Consider the following 21,726-nt stretch of genomic DNA (forward strand, 5'->3'; position numbering starts at 1 on the left):
TTGGAGAATGTTCTGTGTGTTTCAGAAGAATGTGAATTCTGTTCCTGTTGGGTGGAGTGTTCTGTACATGTCTGTTAGATTGAGTTGGTTGATAGTGCTATTCAGGCCTTCTGTATCCTTGATGATTTTCTGTCTAGTTGTTTTATCCATTATCATGACTGGAGTTTTGAAGTATTGACCTATTATTATTGAATTGTTAATTTCTCCCTCCCGTTTTTGTCAGTTTTTGCTTAATGTATTTGTGGTCCTGTTATTAGGTATATGTATATTTATAATTGTTATATTTTCCTGGTGAATTAACACTTTTATCGATGAAATGTCCCTTATTGTGTCTACTAACATTTTTTTTTTTGCCTTAAAGTCTATTTTATCTGATATTGATACAGCCACTCCACCTGTCTTAAGGTTGCTGTTTACATGGTATACCTTTTTCCATCCTTTTACTTTGAACCTATTTATTTCTTTGAATCCAAAGTGTGTCTCTAGTTTAGAGCGTATGGTTGGATCCTGTCTCAGTCTGCTTGGACTGCCGTACCAAAATGCCATAGCCTGGGTGGCTTATAAACGAAGAATATTTATTTTTCATAATTCTGGAGGCTGAGAAGACCAGCGTCATGGCATGGCAGATTTAGTATCTGGTGAGGGCTTCCTGGTTCATAGGTAGCCATCTTTTTGCCGTGTCCTCAAAGAGTGGAAGAGGTCTCTCTTGAGTCTCTTTTATAAGATCACTAATCCCATTTATGAGAGTTCTCCCATTACGACCTAATCACCTCCCGAAGGCCTCACCTCCTAATACCATCACTTTGGGGGTTAGAGTTTCAACGTATGAATTTTGGGGGGGACAAACATTCAGAACATAGCAGGTCTTGATTTTTTTCATCTACTCTGACAGTCTCTGCCTTGTGATTAGACTGCTCAATCCATTCACACGTCATGTGAGTCAAGATGTTAGCAGGGCCGTGCTTCCTCTGAAGGCACTAGGAAAGGATCCGTTTCATGTCTCTCCTCTTCTTCGGGCATTGTCTTTTGAGTGCATCACTGCAGTGCTCCATGTTTACATGTTCTCCCGTGTGTCTGCACATTGTCTTCCCTCTGTGTATGTCTGCTTCTGTGTTCAATTTGCCGTTTTTATAAGGACATGTCACAATGTGTTAGGGCCTAACCTCTTGACTTCATTTTAACTTGATTACCTCTATGAAGACAATATTTCCAAATAAAGTAGCATTCTGAGATACTGGGGGTTAAGACTTTAGAATATCTTTTTTGGGAGTCACAATTCAACCCGAAACAGACAGCTTGAAATGGGAGAGACATTGAGACCAATATTTTTTTTAGGAAATGAACTTACAGTTCATCAGTTTTCTTTTTCTCATTCTTTATTGCTTTTTAAAAATTCATTCTTTCCTTAATGATATGTAAATAAAATGAATAAATATTTGTTGTTTGTATTGCCTTTTTTTGTGTGTGTTCTGGTTATATTACTATTCAGGTTTTTTTATTTATTCTTTTTTAAAAATCAACTTTATTTAAATAGAAGAATATGCATCAATTTTAGTATAAATTTTTATGATTTTTAATAGATGCATTGGTTTTTTTATTATGGGAAAATGCACATAACATAAAATTTACCATCTTAACCATTTTAAGTGTATAGTTCAGTGGGTTAAATACATTTATAATGTTGTGCTAACATCACCACTATCCATCTCCAGAACTCTTCATATTGTAAGACTTAAGCTGTATACCCCTTGAACAGTAACTCCCCATTTCCCACTTCCCCCTCAGCCCCTAGCAACCACCGTTCTCCTTTCTCTCTGAATTTGACTACTCTATGTACCTCATATAAGTGGAATCGTTCAGTATTTGCCTTTTTATGGTTGGCTTATTTCACTTAGCATAATGTCCCCAAGGTTCATCCATATTGTAACATGTCAGGATTTCCTTCCTTTTTAGGCTGAGTAATATTCCATTGTGAATGTGTGTGTATGTGTGTGTGTTTGTGTAAGTATACACACAATATTTTGCTTATCCATTCATCTATCGATGAATACTTGGGTTGCTTCCACGTTTTACTATTATGAGTAATGCTGTGACGAGCTTGGGTGTACAAATATCTCTTTGAGACCCTGCTTTCAATTCTTTGAGGTGTATACCTTGAAGTGGAATTCCTGGATGATACAGTAATTCTATTTTCAACTTTTTGAGGACCACTATACTATTTTCCATTGCAGCTGCACCATTTTATTGCCACCAGCAGTGCGCAAGGTTTCACTTTCTCTGTATCTTCATCAACATATGTTATTTTTGTTTTTTTCATTATAATCATCCTAATGGGTGTGAAGTGATGGCTCCTTTTGTTTTTGATTTGTATTTCCCTAATTGTTAGTGGTGTTGAACATCTTTCCGTATGCTTATTGGGCATTTGTATATCTTCTTTGGAGAACTGTCTATTCAAGTTCTTTGTGCACTTTTGAATTAAGCAGGTTGTTTTTTTTGTTGAGTTTTAGGAGTTCTCTAAATATTCTGAATATTAATCCCTTATTAGATATTGATTTACAAATATTTTCTCCAATTTTGTGGTTTGCCTTTTCGTTCTATTGCTAGTGTCTTTAGATGCACAACATACGTTAGTTTTAGTGAGGTACAGTTTGTCTATTTTGTTGTTGCCAGTGCTTTTTTTTTTTTTCCTGAGGAAGATTAGCCTTGAGCTAACATCTGTGCCAGTCTTCTTCTACTTTATATGTGGGTCGCTGCCACAGTATGGCTGATGAGTAGTGTAGGTCTATGCCCGGAATCTGAACCTGTGAACCCAGGCCACTGAAGCAGAGTGTGCCAAATTTACCTACCTCACCATTGGCCCAGCCCTTGTAGCCTGTGCTTTTGGTGTCATATCCAAGAAATCATTGCCATATCCAATGTCATGGTCTTGAAGATTTTCCCCTGTGTTTTCTTATAAGAGTTTTATAATTTTGACTCTTGCATTTAGGTCTTTGATCCATTTTGAGTTAATATTTGTATATGGTGTTAGGTAAAGGTCCAGCTTCATTCTTTGGCATGTGGATATCCAGTTTTCCTAGCACTATTTGTTGAAAAGGCTGTCCTTTCCCCATTGAATGGTGTTGGCACTCTTGTTAAAAATCATTGACGATGGGCCCGGCCCCGTGGCTGAGTGGTTAAGTTCACGTGCTCCACTTTGGTGGCTCAGGGTTTTGCTGGTTCAGATTCTGGGCGTGGACATGGCACCGCTCATTAGGCCATGCTGAGGCAGCGTCCAACATGCCACAACTAGAAGGACCCACAACTAAAATATACACCTATGTACTGCGGGGATTTGGGGAGAAGAAGCAGAAAAAAAAATCATTGACCGTATATATGAGAATTTATTTCTGGCCTCTCTATTCTATTCTATTGATCTACATGTCTGTCCTTATGCCAGTACCACACTGTTTTGCTTACCATAGCTTTGTAGTGAGTTTTAAGATAAGGAAGTGTGTCCTCCATCTTTGTTCTTGTTTTTCAAGATTATTATGGCTATTGGGAGTCCCTTGAGGTTCCATATGAATTTTAGGATAGATTTTCCATTTCTGCAAAAAACATCATTGTGATTTTGATAACGATTGCATTGAATCTTGTAGATTACTTTGGGTAGTATTGACATCTTAACAATATTTAGTCTTCTGATTCGTGAACATGGGATGTGTTTCCATTTATTTGTTTTCTTTAATTTCTTTTAGCCATGTTTTGTAGTTTCCATTTTATGAGTCTTTTTGCCTCCTTGGTCAATTCCTAAGTATTTTATTCTTTTTGATGCTGTTGTAAATGGAATTGTTTTCGTAATTTCCTATTCAGATTGTTCATTGCTAGTGTAGAGAAATGCAACTGATTTTTGTGTGTTGACTTTGTATCTTGCCACTTTGCTGAATTCATGTATTGCTCTAACAGTCTTTTTGTGGAGTCTTTAGGGTTTTCTACATATATGTGATACCATATGTGAACAGAGATAATTTTTTTTAACTTTTTATTAAGATTATGATAGTTTACAACCTTGCGAAATTTCAGTTGTACATTATTGTTAGTCATGTTGTAGGTGCACCACTTCACCCTTTGTGCCCTCCCCCCACTCCCCCTTTCCCCTGGTAACCACCAATCAGTTCTCTTTGTCTCTATGTTCCACCCAGGAGTGGAGTCATACAGAGTTCGTCTTTCTCTATGTGGCTTATTTCATGTAACATAATACCTTCAAGGTCCATCCATGTTGTTGTGAATGGGACGATTTTGTTCTTTTCTATGGCTGAGTAGTATTCCATTGTATATGTACAGCATATCTTCTTTATCCAGTCTTCAGTTGATGGGCACTTAGGTTGCTTCCATGTCTTGGCAATTGTAAATAATGCTGCGATGAACATAGGGGTGCATGGGACTTTTGGAATTGCTGATTTCAAGTTCTTTGGATAGATACCCAGTAGTGGGATGGCTGAGTCATAAGGTATTTCTATTTTTAATTTTTTGAGGAATCTCCACACTGTTTTCCATAGTGGCTGCACCAGTTTGCGTTCCCACCAACAGTGTATGAGGTGAACAGAGATAATTTTACTTCTTCTTGCCCAATTTGGATATCTTCTTTTTTTACTTTTCTTATCTAATTGTTTAGAACTTCTAGTGTTTTGTAGAATAGAAATGGTGAAAGTGGACATCCTTTTCTTGTTCCTGATCTTAGAGGAAAAGGTTTCAGTCTTTCACCATTATGTATGATATTCATCTGGGTTTTTCATATATGGCTTTTATTATGTTGAAGTAGTTTCCTTCTATTCCTAGTTTGTTGGGTGATTTTGTCATGAAAGGATATTGAACTTTGTCAATGCTTTTTTGTATCAGTTGGGATGATCACGTGTTTTTTTCTTCTTCATTCTGTTAATGTTATTACATTGACTGATATTTGTGTGTTGAACCATCCTTGCACTTAAGGAGTAAATCTCACTTGGTCATGGTATATAATCTTTTTAATATACTGAATTTGGTTTGTTAGTATTTTGTTGAGGATTTGTGCATCAGAGTTCATACGGAATATTGGTTTTCTTTTCTCATGGTGTCTTTGTCTGGCTCTGGTGTCAGGATAATGCTGGCCTCATAGACTAAATTAGAAATTGTTCCCTTTGCTTCCATTTTTTAGAAAAGTGTGAGGAGTATTGGTATTAGTTCTTCATTAAATGTATCTTGGAATTCACCAGTGAAACCATCAAGTACAGAGCCTTTCTTTGTTGAGAGGTTTTTGATTACTGATTCAATATCCGTACTAATTATAGGTCTATTAAAATGTATGTTTCTTCATGATTCAGTCTTGGTAGGTTTTTTGTTTCTAGGAATTTATCCATTTCGTCTTGATTGTCCAGTTTGTTGACATACAGATGTTTATAGTACTCAACTATAATCCTCTTTATTTCTGTAGAATTGTTAGTAATGTCTCCACTTTCATTTCTGATTTTAGTAATTTGTATCATCATCAGCTTTTTTTTCTTTTTGGTGAAGAAGGTTGGCCATGAGCTAACATCTGTTGCCAATCTTCCTCTTTTTGCTTGAGGAAGATTGTTGCTGAGCTAACATCTGTCGCAGTCTTCCTCTGTTTTGTATGTGGGACACCGCCACAGCATGGCCTGATGAGTGGTGTGTAAGTCCGTGCCCAGGATCCGAACCCCCAAACCCTGGGCCGCCGATGGGGAGCACAAGAACTTAACCAGTATGCCACCATGCCAGCCATCTCCTTTTTTTTAAGTCCATCTAACTAAGAGTTTATTGATCTTTTTTAAAGAATCAGCTTCTAGTTTCATTGATTTTCTCTATTGCTTTTTGTATATCATTTTCTCTGCTCTAATTTTTATTTCTTTCCTTCTGTTAGCTTTGAGTTTAGTTTCTTCTTCTTTTTTTGTTTCCTTACATTATAAAGTTAGATCATTGATTTGAGGTCTTTTTTGTTTTTAATGTGAACATTTATAGCTACAGATTACCCTGTTAGCTCTCCTTTTGTTGTGTTCCATAAATTTTTGTATGTTGTATTTTTGTTTTCATTCATCTCTTAAGTATTTTCTAATTTTCCTTGTGATTTCTTCTTTGGCCTGTTGGCTGTTTGAGTGTGTTGTTTAATTTCCACAAATTTCTGAGTTTTCCCTCTGTTATTAACTTCTAACTTTATTCCATTGTGGTCAGAGAAGATGCTTTGTGTAATATGTATCTTTCTAAATCTATTGAGACTTAATTTGTTGCCTAAAATAGGATCTATTCTGGAGCATGTCCTGTGTGCCCTTGAGAAGCATATATATTCTGTTGTTGGATAGAGTGTTCTATATGTGACTGTTAGACCTAGGAGGTTTTATTGTGTTAACTGTTCAAGGTCTCTAATTCCTTACTTATCTTCTGTAGGGTTATTCTATTCATCATTGAGAGTGGGATAGTGAAATCTCCAACTGTTATTGTAGAACTGTCTGTTTCTACTGTGCTGTCAGTTTTCGCATCACGTATTTTGATGGTCAGTTGTTAGGTTGTAAATGTTTCTAATGGTTATGTCTCCTAGCTGTATTATACCTTGTATTAATATGTAATGTCCTGCTTTGTCTCTTGGTACCTTTTTTGACTTAAAGTCTATTTTTTCTCATATTAATATAGCTACCCTACTCTTTTTTGATAGGATTTTCATGAAAAATCTTTTTCCGTCCTTTGACTTTCAACCTGTTTGTGTCTTTGGATCTAGTGTGAGTCTTGTGTAGACAGCATCTAGTTGGATCATGTTTTTTTAATTCATTCTGCTACTTTCTGTCTTTTGATTGAAGTGTTTAATCCATTTAAATTTAAAGTAATTAAAAAATAAAATTCTCAAGAACAGAACAATAATTCAAGAAAACTTTGTTCTTTAAACAGAGAATAAACAAAATACTAATTTTGCAGCATCTTACTTTTAATATTAAAACTTATTTACTGAATTAAATTTATTCCAATCTTAGCCCACCCTGACCATACATAAAATTAATTTTCCTCATTTTTTAGTAGTTTTAATTACATATGTTAGTAATTTTAGCCCTTAGAAATTTTTAATTTCTAGTTAAAACTAAGAAGCAAGTAGTCTTTTACATTAGTGTCTGTGGATTGACAGATGTATTATAAAAAATGTTTTATAATATTTAGAAACATATTCTTCCTCATAGTAAATTTTTCAGCATGGCACAGGACATGTTTACTAATAGATCCAAAGATCTTTAATTCATCTGTAGAAGGGAGCAAAAAGTGGATAAATTTATGTTCAGTAATGTTTTAGTATTTCCTCTTATTTGGAAATGATCTTGATATTCAATGAATTTAACTTAACTCAGCAAAACATTAAGATTACAGGTTACCAAAAAGATTTGGAGAGACTATTTAAAATGTTCACCTTTGACGTTTTAATCTTACTTTCATCTATTTAACTTGCTTGTTCTAAACAAATATCTTTAGACTAACCACAAAAGCTTCGTTAGACATTAGACAAAGTCAGCCATCATCCAAACTAATTTTTTTGATGACAAATTTTATAAGAGAGAACATTGATTCATTTGGTGAATAAACCCAGGTGGAATAAAAAAAAATAAATTTAAAATAATTATTGATAAGGAGTGATTTATTTTTGTCATTTTGCTATTTATTTTCCAAATGTCTTATAGCTTTTTTTGTCCCACCTTTCCTGCATTACTCTCTTTTTTGTTTGGTTGATTTTTTTTGTAGTGAAATGTTTAAATTCTCTTTTTGTTTACTTTGGTATGGCTATTTTCTTTGTGGTTACCATGGGGATTACACTTAATATTTTAAAATTATAGTACTCTAATTTGAATCTCTACCTGTTTAACTTGAATAAAATATAAAAGCTCTGTTCCTTTACAGTTCCATTCCCACCTCTTTCAGTTCTTGATGTCAAAAATTACATTTTTATATGTTTTATGTTCAAAAGCATAAACTAATAATTATTTTAAATATATCTTTCTTTATATTTTGTAGAAAACAAAATTTGGAGTTAGAAACCACAATTAGAATAATACCGGCTTTTAGACTAATTTTTTTTTTTAAATGTATTAGTCTGTTAAATCATGTAGATAACAAAAAGTGGAGTTACAAACCAAAGTTATGATGATGATAACTTTCATAATTGCCCACTTTTATCCAGAGTCTTATTTATTCATATGGCATTATGTTCCTGTTTAGTGTTTTTTCCTTTCGCCCTGCATGACTCCCTTGAGCATTTCTTGCAGGGTAGTTCTAGTGGTAAACAAACTTGATCAGGTTTTGTTTGTCTGGGAATGTCCTTACTTATCTTCTGTAGGGTTATTTTATCCATTATTGAGAGTGGGATATTGAAATCTCCAACTGTTATTGTAGAACTGTCTATTTCTACAGTGCTGTCAGTTTTCGCGTCACGTATTTTGATGGTCGCTTGTTAGGTTGTAAATGTTTCACTCTTGAGGGAAAGTTTTGCCAGATATAGGATTTTTGGTTGACAGTTTTTTCTTTTAGAACTTTGAAGGATCAGCCCATAGTCTTCTGGCCTTGAAAATTTCTAATGAAAAATCTCCTTATTATCTTATTGAGCATCTCTTGTATGTGACAAATAAGTTTTCTCTTTTTCCTTTCAGGCTTATCTGTTAGTGTTTGTCTTTTAAAAGTTTGGTTATAATGTATCTCAGAATGGGTCTCTTTGAGTTTATCTTACTTGGAGTTTTTTGAACTTCTTGGATATTTATATTCACGTCTTTCATCAAATTTGGGAAGTTTTTTTTCTTTTAAAAGATTGGCTCATGAGCTAACAACTGTTGCCAATCTTCTTCTCTCTTTTTTTTTCCCTGCTTTTTTTTTCTCCCTCCCCCAATCCCCCCAGTATATAGTTGTATATTTTAGTTGTGGGTCCTTCTAGTTGTGGCATGTGGGATGCCACCTCAACATGACCTAATGAGTGGTGCCATGTCCACACCCAGGATCTGAACCCTGGGGCCAAAGCGGAGCGTGCAAACTTAACCACTCGGCCATGGGGCCGCCTCCTTAAATTTGGGAAGTTTTGAGCCATTATTTCTTCAAATATTTTCTCTGCCCCTTTCTCTGTTTCTTTTCCTACTGGCATTCCTACAGTGTGTATGTTGGCCAACTTGATGGTGTCCCACAGATGCCTTAGGCTCTGTTAATTTTTCTTCTATCTTTTTTCTTTCTGTTCCTCAGAGTTGATAATTTCCATTGTCCTTTCTTCAAGTTTGCTGTTTTTTTCTTTTTGTTGGTAAATCTTTGGTTGCTACTAGTGCCGGGTTGTTACACTGTCCTTTGTGAGTTTATCCCTTTGTAAATAAAACCCTCACTGAGTTATTTTAATTTGAATATGCTATTTGATTTTTTTGGGTGTATTCCTGGCAAATACAGTGCCAGGCACAGGTAATACTCTCCGCCATCCTATGGTGTAGATATTGCTTATTCAAGGCCAAATGACATAACGTCTAAGCCTTAGTTGCTTTTAAATAAAATGGGGATGACAGTCATTAAGACATCCTTCCAAGTTTGCTGATTCTTTCTTCTGCCTGCTCAAATCTGCTTTTGAAAAGCTCTGGTGAATTTTTCATTTTAATTATTGTACTTTCAGCTCCAGAATTTCTTTTTTTTTTTTTTTGGAAGATTTCATTTATTTATTTTTCCTTCTTCTCCCCAAAGCCCCCCAGTACATAGTTGTATATTTTTTAGCTATGGGTCCTTCTAGTTGTGGGATGTGGGATGCTGCCTCAGCATGGCTGATGAGCGGTGCCGTGTCTGTGCCCAGGATGTGAACCAGCGAAACCCTGGGCTGCCGAAGCAGAGCATGGGAACTTAACCACTTGGCCACGGGGCTGGCCCCAGAATTTCTTTTTGGTTTCTCTTTAGGTGTTCTGTGTCTTTGTTGATATTTCCATTTTGTTCATACATTATTTTCTTGACTTTCTGCAGATCTTCTTTTAGTTCTTTGAGCATCTTCAAGACAGTTGTTTTAAAGACTTAGTCTAGTGTGTTTGCCATCAGGACTTTTTCAGGATCCGTTCCCATTGCTTTACTTTTTTCCTTTGAAGAGGCCATACATTCTTGTTTGTGTGTATGCCTTGTCATTTTTTTTGAGAACTGGACATTTGAATCTAACAATGTCGTGAGTTTGGAAATCAGATTCTTCCCCTTCCCCAGGGTCTACTGCTTTTTGTTTTTTATTTTGTTTATTGTTCTCTCTCTTTTTTTTTTTTTGATTTTGTAGACTCTTTGTCAAAGTTCAGTATGAGTTGTAAGCTTAACTTCTCAGGTCATTTTTGAGTCTGCATCTTTCCTTGTGTATATGCAGTAGCTTTTTAGTTTCCCCCTTTAGCATTTACTTTTGAATGTTCTAGTCTTTAATGTCTGGCTTTCAAAAGAGGGAAAAGAGAAAAATGAAAGAGGAAAAAGGGGTACCAGACTTTTAAATTCCTTAGAAGTCACTTCTGCCAGACAGTATGGGGCTTGCAGCCGTGGAGGGAGGTGCAACCACAGTGGCTGCTGGTGTCTTTGCACCTCTGAGATGGGAAGCAGTAATCAGTGATTGGAGCACAGATTCCCCGATGTTTGGAGGGTGGGGTCCTTTTTGTCCACCCTGGTTCCTACAGGCTGAGTGCAAGCTGTTCCCGTGACATATGCCCAGTTGCTGCCAAAGGGCTTGGGGGTGAGGGACAGGAAGCTGCTACTGTGCTAAGAGCTGACATTGACCTAAATTAATGACAATTTACCGTCTAAGCCTTCCCCTGAAGTTGCAAGCCTTCAACAGGTTCCAGGTTACCACATCAGACAGATTTTGCCAGTGCAACTGTTCTGTAGGTTGGGAGAGAGATTCTTGGTGCTTGCTACTCTGCCATCTTCCCAGAATCCTCTTTGTGTTGCTTTTTAAGATATGAGGAAAGCAGTATTCTTTTGAATATTTATTATAAATGTATGGCATGTTTAAGTTAAATTTCAACAAATTATTTCTTGGTCCTCTTTCCCAAACTCCGTTTTTTTGCTACCATCAATAAAAAGTTAGAAATAAAATTTGCCAGTCAGGGACAAACTAGTTTTATTAAAAGAGAGGAGTCAGAAAAGGAAAAAGAAAATGCACTTTAGAGGCACAATAAGAAAGACAATAAATGTGAAGCAGAACAGGAATAGAGGAGCAGAGGAAGATAGGAGCATTTCCTTTCTGCATGTTGTTTTATTTCTCTTTAAGAATGACATTGCTTTAAAAAATTCTCACTTTTTCTTTTGCCTGTTATGTAAAGAAAACAGGATGGGAAATTCAAGAAACATAGATAAATAGCTAGCAAAGGAATCACATCGCCTCCAGTTGAAACATAGTGATTGAATACATTTGTTTATCTTGTTTCTTTTCCTATTTCTATGGGTCATTCCTATCTGTGTACCTTTGCTCAGGCTCCTGATAGCCATCACTACAGTGTTTTCCAAGGATTGTTTTGCAGACCTTGTGCTCTATCAGCTAGTCAGAGTTTTCTAGATGAGGGAGGTGGGTACAAAGAAAAAGGCAAAGGTGAAAAGCAAGGGGAAGCTAGAGACTCTCTATTGTGTTTGTTTTTCTCTTTTACAGAGTAATGGTACCTCCATGAAGAATGGATATGAAACTATAAAAAGTGACATTTAGAGAATAAGAAAGAGCTCTTGGAAATTACAAATGTGATAGTAGCAATAAAATAAATCCAATAGCAGATAAAGCTAAAATTTTACCCCAGAAAATAGAACAAAAAGAGATAGTAGGAAAGAAAAGATAAGGCATCAAACAACACCTAAATAATAGGAATGCCAAATAGACCAGAGAAAATAGAGGGGAGAAGTTATCCAGGAAGTGCTAAAAGACATTTCCAGCTTCTGAAGAATGTTTCCATAGTGAAAAGGCTTAATGAAAGCCCAGCACAATGAATGATGGAAAAAATAAAGGAGACGGAAAATCCTCACCACGCCACATCATTGTGAGATTTCAGATCTTAAAGAAAAGATCTAAACAGCTTGCCGAGACATAAAACCCACATAATTTACAAGGATCAGGAATCATAGTGGCATTGAAATTTTTAGGAGCCGCTCTGAAAGGTAGAAAATTAAGAAACAGTGTCTTCAAAATTCAAAGAGAAAATTATTTGCAGTGTCTTGTTCTATGAGTCAGCCTTGGTGGCCTAGTGGTTAAGATTTAGCACTCTCACCTTTGCAACCAAGGTTCAGGTCTGCGTCCCAGTCTGGGAACCACACCACCTGTCACCACCCTTCTGTCTGTTGTCATACTGTGCTGGCTGCATGTAGCTGTGATGTGGAAAGCTGTGCCACTGGTTATTGCAAATACCAGCAGGGTCATTCATGGTGGGCAGGTTTCAGCGGAGCTTCCAGACTAAGACTAGGAAGAAGGATCTGGCCACCCACTTCTGAAAAAATTGGCCGTGAAAACCCTGTGAATAGCAGTGGGGCATTGTCTGGTGAGAGGATGTCACAAAAAGACCGGGCAGGGTTCCGCTCTGCTGCGTGTGGGGTCACTAAGAAGTCGGAATCCACTCCACGGTGCTAACAGCAATTGTTCTATACTCAACTCGTCAAATGTGAGAGTAGAATAAAGACATTTTTTACATATAGAGGTTCTCAAAAAATTGCCTACCATATACCCTTTTAAGGAAGCTCCTGTATGATATGCTTCACTAAAATGAGAGTATAAGGGGCAGACTTTTTTTGTAGAGGGCCAGATAGTAAATAATTTAGGCTTTGTGGGCCACCTACAGTCTCCGTTCCATATTATTCTCCTCCTGGAGCTTATAGGCTACCTAATGTTTTGGCTTTATTGAGAGGAATTTTGTATCTTTTGTCAATGATTTTCAGTGAAACCCAAGTGATGTTACATGGAAAAGAAAGTAAATTCATTGTATAAAAAGTTAGGTAATTATTGCGGCTGGGCTGGTGGTGTAGTGGATAAGTTGGTGCACTCCACTTTGGTGGCCTGGGATTCACTGGTTTGGATCCCAGGCACAGACCTACACACCGCTTATCAAGTTGTGCTGTGGCAGTGTCCCACATACAGAATAGAGGAAGATTGGCACAGATGTTAGCTCAGCGACAATCTTCCTCAAGCAAAAAGAGGAAGATTGGCAACAGATGTTAGCTCAGGGCCAATCCTCCTCACCAAAGAAAAAAAATATTAGGTAATTATTAACTCCTAGGAAAACAAAACATTGTACCAGATAGGAAATGTAACCCTTGTGGCTATGTGGTTCAGCTTTGAACAATACTCATATAAGGGGCTGGCCCAGTGGCGCAGTGGTTAAGTTTACACGTTCTGCTTTGGCAGCCTGGGGTTCGCTCGTTTGGATCCTGGGTGTGAACCTATGCACTGCTTGTCAAGCCATGCTGTGGCAGGCGTCCCACATATAAAGTAGAGGGAGATGGGCACGGATGCTAGCTCAGGGCCAGGCTTCCTCAGCAAAAAGAGGAGGGTTGGCGGCAGATGTTAGCTCAGAGCTAATCTTCCTAAAAAAAAAAAAAAAAAGAGTACTCATATAAGAATTAGCACTGTGGGTTTAACCATAATTTGTTATGTATGTTGGGAGGTCATTGGTTAGAGGGGCATGTTGGAACAAAGAGTGCAAAATCCTCATGTTCTGTCAGTGGATATTGTTCAAAAGAAAAAAATCATTGGCAGTAATTATTAGGAAAAATAACAGGAAGTTTAACAAGTGGTTTCGTTGGGGAGTAGAGAAGGATGGGGAAGTGGATTGCTTGAACATGAACCCTGTAATAAGAATTTGTAGGGCCAGCCCCATGGCCGAGTGGTTAAGTTCGCGCGCTCTGCTTTGGTGGCCCAAGGTTTCACTGGTTTGGATCCTGGGCGTGGACATGGCACCGCTCATCAGCCATGCTGAGACGGCGTCCCACATAGCACAACTAGAAGGACCCACAACTAAAAATACACAACTGTGTACTGGAGGGCTTTGGGGAGAAGAAGGAAAAATAAAATCTTTAAAAAAAATAAAACAATTGGTCATTCCTCTGAAGGAGATCACGTCGACTGTCTTGTCACGAACTGTTAGGGGACTTAGTGAAGCCAATTGAAGTTTGAGAGTTCTTCCCTCAGGGATGTGTCTGATGTTATCCTTCTGTTTGAATTATATAGTAGTTCTACGTGTAGCACTTTTTGGGGAGAGAGTTAGGAAATAATAATTGTTGGTATAACTAAAGCAGCACCTGGATTACAAGCGAGCGACAGGCAACCTTGAATGATAGCCAGAGAAGGTGTGTAGTTTTGTAGAAAGATGTATAAATACATTCTTTTCCTACACTGGTGTTGCTGAGGTACCATGTGAAAGGGGAGAGCTTCCCCGGAAAAGTAAAGTCACTCACAATTGAAAAATAAAGGAACCGTTGCAAGGTGGGGAAGGGACTGCTGCAATCAGGAGAACACTCTGACCACAAGGTCTGCAGGGTCTCAGAAGGTAGCCAGGGAAGGGCTCTCCTTGTCTAGGGAGGAGTAAAGAAGGCTGGGAGTAACTGGGTCGGGGAAGTAGGATGAGTAGTGGTGGCAGCGCTGTAGACCTGGATGTGTTTTAGCCTAGGTCAGCCTGTCCTAGAGAGGAGTTATATGCTGGTTCAGGCTGAGAGGGGGTCAAAACTCACAGGCCTAGGCCAAGTAGAGAAATTTAACCAAAGTTTTGTTCTTATAGGTCAGTGGAGGTCACAAGTTGGCTAATCATGTGTGAGGTTTAGGGAAGGAAAAAATTCCTGTATCAACTTAGGTTCTGTGACTGGGCCTTCAAAAGAACTGAGAAAAGAGATTAAAACGAGAAAAACGGAGTTTTATTAATATGTGCATCACCCGTACATTTAGAAGAACTCAGTGAGGAGGCAGTCAAACTGGTGGTTAGAATTTGAGGTTTATACAGTATCTTAGCAAAGAACAATAAGACAAAGTAAAACGTGTTTAGGCTTTTTGGAGCGGCAAACTGTGGGAAGATAAATATATGGGGGAACCTAATGGCAGACAAGGATTATTTCGTAAGGTTTTTTATGTAGATTCCTCTTGATGCCTGTCCCTGAGCTGATAAGAATCTAGAGTTGTCTCTGGGTGATTAAGAGTTCTGCCTTTTTCCGTGCAGGAAAGGGAGACACCTTAATAAATTATGTGCCGCTTTTAGGCGATTAGGGGAATGGCAGAGAGCTTTTCTTGTATCTGCTTCTTTTCAGTTGCCTTCAACTCAAAATAATCCTTATGGCAAAGTGGCGTATTTTTGGTAGCATTTTTTGGGTAGCATATTCTGCTATGCTACAGAGGCAAAGAATAGGAATTTGGAGGGTCTGTGTCTGGGTTAGTCATAGATAAACAGGGTCATCCATGAATCTTATTTAAGTCATGTGGCTAAGAATGGTTTCTTTAACCATTACTGTTCCAGGATCACAGAGCTTGGCAAGGTCAACATTGTCACCATTAGGGATAAATATATATATTTACTAGGGGAGAAAGCATTTAGTTTTTTTTTTGATTAAAGCTATGATGTACGTGTTTATCTCTTCAGCTCAGATGTAAGCTTCTTGAGGGCATAGTGTCTTCTTGATAGTAGTTGCTTGTTAAATGCTTGTTGAATTCAGGTGGTAAGTGATGCACAAAATGCCTAGTTAGAGGTACATGTCAGATCATAGCAATCTGTGGAGAAATAAATTAATTTTTTTGTCTGGAGACTCAGACAAGATTTAAAGATTCGTGTTGAAGTTATTTTGTTGCTGGAATTGATTTTGGTTAACCTGTATCAGTGACTTCCAAAGCATGGTCCCTGGACTGAACCATCAGTATCAGGGCCACCTGGGAACTTGTTAGAAACTGCAAATTCCCCAGCCCCATCCTAGACCTATTGTATTTGAAATTCTGGGGGGTCTAATCTGCTTTAACAAGCCTTCCAGGTGATTCCGATGCATGCTGAAGTTTGAGAAGCACTAACTGAAACATTGTCACTTAAGCAAATTGTTGCTTAATCTAAACAGAGTGTTTTCAGTTGTATTGTTATTTATTCTCTATTTTAAATAGAGTTCAATTCTCCTTGGCTTGAGTATGTGGTTTAACTGTGGAATACTGCTTTCCTATTTGCTGTGTTCTTTAACATTATGATTTTGTTATTCAGTGTTATAGTTAGGTTCCGCCACACAACAGATTAAATTAGGTTTAATTTAAATTAAATTAAAATCAGGTCTCTAATAACTTACTTAAAAAGATAGTGTTTACATTAGAATTATTTGTTTACTATTTTAGAGATATCTCTAAGAGTATCTTTATTTTGGGGTCATCTGAAAAGGTTTGGGGCCTGGAACGGTTATCCTGTCTGGGTTCTTTTCTTCTCTCAACGTTGTTATGCAGGCAGGGCCAGCTACATTTTGCGGCATCTAGGGCAAAATGAAAACGGAGGGCCCCTTGTTCAAAAAGCAGGAAAAAAGTGCTATTAAATAAAAGTACCTAGGAACTGTTTTTACTCACAACACTTCTGACACGAAAATGTGTGTCTTTTCCAACACCATTTCTCCAGCTTTCCCAGTACTAACTGGGTGTCCTGCAGTTCCATTCTGACACTGTCTACCTGGAGTTAGTGTCAGGTCCCACAAGTTAAGGGCTCACTCCAAGACTGCACTCACTTCAGGTGCCAATCGAAAGTGCCAGGTTGTCACTGGTACTTCTTACTGACTGGCTATAAGTAGGGGGTTCCCATGCCCCCCTCTTCAGGTTTCATAACTTGTTAGAATTGCTCACAAAACTCAGGAAAACACTTTACTTATATTTACAGGTTTATTGTAAAGGATGCAACTCAGGAACAGCCAAATGGAGGAGATCCATAGGGCAAAGTGTGGGCTGGGGGCATAGAGCTTCCTCTTTGGGTGTGTCACCCTCCCAGCACCTTGATGTGTTCACCAGAGACAAAGACCAAATATGTACTTCCCATTGTATCATATCATTCTGTATATCATTATATACTAAACTATAAAACATTTTCCTTTCTTCTGTTGTCTCTTTCTCAACTTATGGTGTATTTTATTTACATCTATCTGTTATTCTAAGTAAAGAAAAATAAATATTTTAAATTATTAGGATGAATTTTACTGTTCACCTTTATATTGTGCAATTTCACTTTTTTTTTTTTCCTATTTCTCCCCGAAGCCCCCCAGTACATAGTTGTATATCCTTCGTTGTGGGTCCTTCTAGTTGTGGCATGTGGGACGCTGCCTCAGCATGGTTTGGTGAGCAGTGCCATGTCTGCACCCAGGATTCGAACCAACGAAACACTGGGCCGCCTGCAGCAGAGCGCGCGAACTTAACCACTCGACCACGGGGCCAGCCCCTGTGCAATTTAACTTTTAAATGCAGATATAAGAGCATTGAACCTGTATATGCAATTGTCGAAATTATGCAATTTATGTCTCGTAGTTTGTACATGTGTATGTATTTCGTTCTTATCAGAACAATGGAAACGCTGCACAAAACGAACTCAGCTGCTTTTATTTCACTTCTTGATGCATCCATGTTCTACCAACCTTTCTACCTTTGGCTTCCTGATGTGTAGGGAATGCCTGAAATTTAAAGGAACTGAGAGTTGCCCTTCCCTGCTATGCCATCATTTTCAGTGTAAGTGTTTGGCTAATACAGAGAAGTAACACAAGTAAGAAAGGATACGGTAGGGTATGTTGGTCATTCATGTTTCTTAGGACATTACTTTTTTGTTGTTGTTGAAACTTTTTACTGGTTCAAATGAAAAGTGTGGCTTCTCAGGACTTTGGGTGTCTCTGCTTGCCTTGTTCTCACTTTGAATCTCCTGGAATTCCCACACATGGTGAGTCCACCGGAATTTTCTGCTCATGGACATCTCAAATATTGTATGTGAGTGGGGCAGCCAGGAATGGTGGACACACGTATTGTGAATGTGTTCTCTGCTCATGTGCATGCTCCGTTGTCCCATGAATTTCGCTTACAATACACAAGTTCAAAGATAAAATTATCCAGAATTTCAAGATAACAACAGCAGAGCATTAAAGCAAATGTGGGGCCTTGAGCTCAGGGCCCTGTATGCTGTACAGGTTTCACGTCCATGAAGCTGGTGCAGGATGCAAGTGAAATAAGATGGAAATGGGTACTAAGAGCAGCCTCAGAGGAAAAAGAAGATTTGTCATTATTGGTGATAAAGAAACTTGAAGTATAGCTGAAATTAAGTATGTGTTATGGACTGAATGTTTGTGTTCTCCCCAAATTTATGTGTTGAAATCCTAATCCCCACTGTGATGGTATTAGGAGATGAGGCCTTCAGAGGTGGTTAGGTCATGAGGGTGGAGCTCTCAGAAATGGGATTAGTGCCCTTAAAAAAGCCCAGAGAACTCTCTCACCCCTTCTACCATGTGAAGACATAGTGAGAAGATCGCTGTCTATGAAGCAGGAAGCAGGCTCTCACAGAATCTGCCAGTGTCTTGATCTTGGACTCCCCAGCCTCCAGAGCTGTGAGAAATACATGTTTATTGTTAAGCCACTCAGTCTATGGTATTTTTGTTATAGCAGCCCGAATGGACTAAGACAGTCTGAGAGAGGAATAGGGCAGAGGCATGCAATTTGTTCTGTTAACCGTATGGATTATGGATTAAAATTAATCAGCTAGTGGTTTATGTAGTACCTCAGATTCCAGAGCATTGTAGTCCTATGTATTAAGCACCAGTGTTTTAATTTCGAAGAATCAGCTAAAGTACCTTTCTCATTGAAAAGACGCTTGTTGAGGCGCTTGGCCAGTTGCCAGGTAGCACGTCCGTCCGCTGGAGAGGCGGCCCCAAGGCAGCCTGCAGTGACGGTTAGTCTTTAGAGCCCCTGCAGTTCTTCCAATGGATTTGCAACCCAAACTTTAGCACAGTGGACTTGTACAAACTAATAAACAATGTTTTTTGTTTAATTCTTTGTAATTTGGCTTTGATAAGGACAGTGAGAGTCATTTTCTAATGCAATATAAATATTTTTACATATTCTTAATGGATTTCAATCACCTTTATTGATGTGTAATTTACCCATAATAAAATGCACACATTTTATTTATCTATTTTGATGAGTTTTAACAAATTTGTACATCCATGGTACTACCACCACCGCAGTCTGTGAACACATCCAATTCCCCAGAGACTTTCTATGTGCCTTTTCCCACTAAACCCCCACCCTACCCACCTCAAGCCCAGGCAGTCACTGATCTGCTGTCTGTCACTATAGATTAGGTTTGTCTTTCTAGAGTGGCAAATATGTGAAAACACAGTATGTATATTCTTTTGTGTCTGGTTTCTTTCGCTGAGCATAATGTCTTGGAGATTTGTCTATATTGTTGTGTATGTCAGTAGTTTATTTCTTTTTATTGCTGAGTAGTTTTCCATGATAGAAAAATTCTGTATTTTATCTGTTGCCGAGGAAAACTTTTCCTTTACCCCCTTAGGTTCTGTGGCTGGGCCTGAGAAGTAAGCTGGTAGAAGACAGATTATCAGGAAAAAAGCATACAAATGTTATTTAATATTTTAATGTGTACATGGGAGCCCTTATAGGAAAAATAAAGATCTGAAGACGTGGTTCAGACCGAGAGCTTACATACCTTTTAAACAAAGAACAATAACTTTGTGGAGAAGTGACAAGACAAAAGAAAAAGGTTTATGCTTTTGGGTGCAGTAAATTGTGGGAAAGTGACTAGAAATATATGGGGGGAACTAATGGAAGATAAAAGTTATTTTAGTAGGGTTGTTTGTGCAGATGCATTTTGGTGTGGGCTCCCAGCCTCTGGTGATATGAATGTCTTCGTGGTATGGAGTAGACACCTTTCTCATGGAAAATTTTATGACCTGCTTTCAGGTAGAAAGGGGGAAGTCAGAGAGCCTTTTCTGCATCTGCTGTTTCTCAAGTGCCTTCAGCTCAAAATAATCAGTATGCCAAAGAGGCATAATTTGGGGTGACGTGTTCTTACCCCCTTCATATCCGTTAGGCTGATGATGGACTTTTGGTTTGTTTCCAGTTTTGAGCTACTATGAATAAAACCGCTGTGAATGTTCATGTATTAGTGCCTGTCTGGACACGTTTTCATTTCTTTTGGATACCTTGATGCAAAATAACCAATAACTATTCTATGGATAAGAGAGAGAGGTGAGTTTTACTTGAGCCATGGTGAGGATTATAACCTGGGAAGGTAGTTTCCACAAATAAACAAAGTGTTCCGGAGAAGTATGGTTTTTAGCACAGTTTTATACCATTCTAGAACAAAGAACATACATTAAACACACCCAGGACACATATTCATCTTCAAAGTTTCAAAGAGCTATTCAGTTGCAGATTAGCAAGTCAACATGACCCTGATGTCCAGGAAAGGGAATTTATCTTCATGAGTACTAATAAGGGCGTTACCGATAGGGTGTTACCAGTACTGGCAAGTAGGAGGGAAAGTATGCATTCTTATCTTAAGAGAGTGCATTCTTTACTTTAATGGTTAAAGCAGATGTACAGTGTATGTTTGATAGGCTGGAAATCAGGCTTCTTTATCAAGTTCAAACCAAATCAGTTTTGAACCAGAAGGCTACCCCATATACCTCAATATGTGAAAATTACTTGTCAGGTAAATACCTAAGAGATAGATTACTGGGTCATTGAAAGTGCATTTTCAATTTTGCAAGAAACTGCCAAACTGTTTTCCAAAAGTGATTGTGCCATTTTGTGTTCCCACCAGCAGTGTAAGAGAGTTTTACTTCCTCTACAGCCCTGCCAACACTTGTATGGTCAGTTACTATCATCATCCATAGTGATGGATGTGTAGTGGTATCTTATTTTGGTTTTAATTGCATTTTCTTGGTCAGTGATGTTGAGCATCTTTGCATGTGCTTATTGGCCTTGTGTATCTTCTCTAAAGTGTCCGTTTAAATCTTTTGCTCCCTCTCCCATTTCTTTTTTTTTTTTTTGAGGAAGATTAGCCCTGAGCTAACGTCCACTGCCAATCTTCCTCTTTTTTTGCTGAGGAAGACTGGCCCTGAGCTAACATCCGTGCCCATCTTCCTCTACTTTATATGTGGGACGCCTGCCACAGCATGGCTTGACAAGCAGTGCCATGTCCACACCCGGGATCCAAACCGGCAAACTCCAGGCTGTCGAAGCAGAACGTGCAAACTTAACTGCTGTGCCACAGGGCCGGCCCCTCTCCCATTTCTTAAAAAGACCAAAGCCTTTTTTTTAAAAGACTAGAAAGAGAAGATTTAGTGATATTGAACATCTTTTCCTGTGCTTATTGGCCATTTATATGTCTTTTTTCTGAAGTGTCCAAATATTTTGTCCATGTAGAGGAGGTAAAAACCCTTTTTCCTCTACCCTCCCAGGTTTTCTGATTGGGGCTCTGCAAATGTGACTGACAAAATGCAACATAAACAAACAGTTTATTTTTTTAAATTTTTTTTAAAGATCGGCACCTGACCTAACAACTGTTGCCAATCTTTTTCTTTTTTTCCTGCTTTATCTCCCCAAATCCCCCCAGTACATAGTTGTATATCTTAGTTGCATGTCCTTCTAGTTGTGTCATGTGGGACGCTGGCTCAATGTGAACTGATGAGCAGTGCCATGTCGGCGCCCAGGATCCGAGCCAGCAAAACCCTGGGCCACTGCAGCGGAGCGCGCGGACTTAACCACTCGGCCACGGGGCCAGC

The 21,726-nt window shown here is 38.3% G+C and overlaps 1 protein-coding gene across 7 annotated transcripts in view; it reads left to right on the forward strand.

Moving 5' to 3' along the window:
* SENP7 (SUMO specific peptidase 7) overlaps nucleotides 1-21,726 on the forward strand; it is a 141,968-nt gene that overhangs the window by 46,832 nt on the left and 73,410 nt on the right. The window lies entirely within an intron of this gene.

This window comes from Equus caballus, chromosome 19 (assembly GCF_041296265.1).
Source record: "Equus caballus isolate H_3958 breed thoroughbred chromosome 19, TB-T2T, whole genome shotgun sequence".
Taxonomy (NCBI): domain Eukaryota; kingdom Metazoa; phylum Chordata; class Mammalia; order Perissodactyla; family Equidae; genus Equus; species Equus caballus.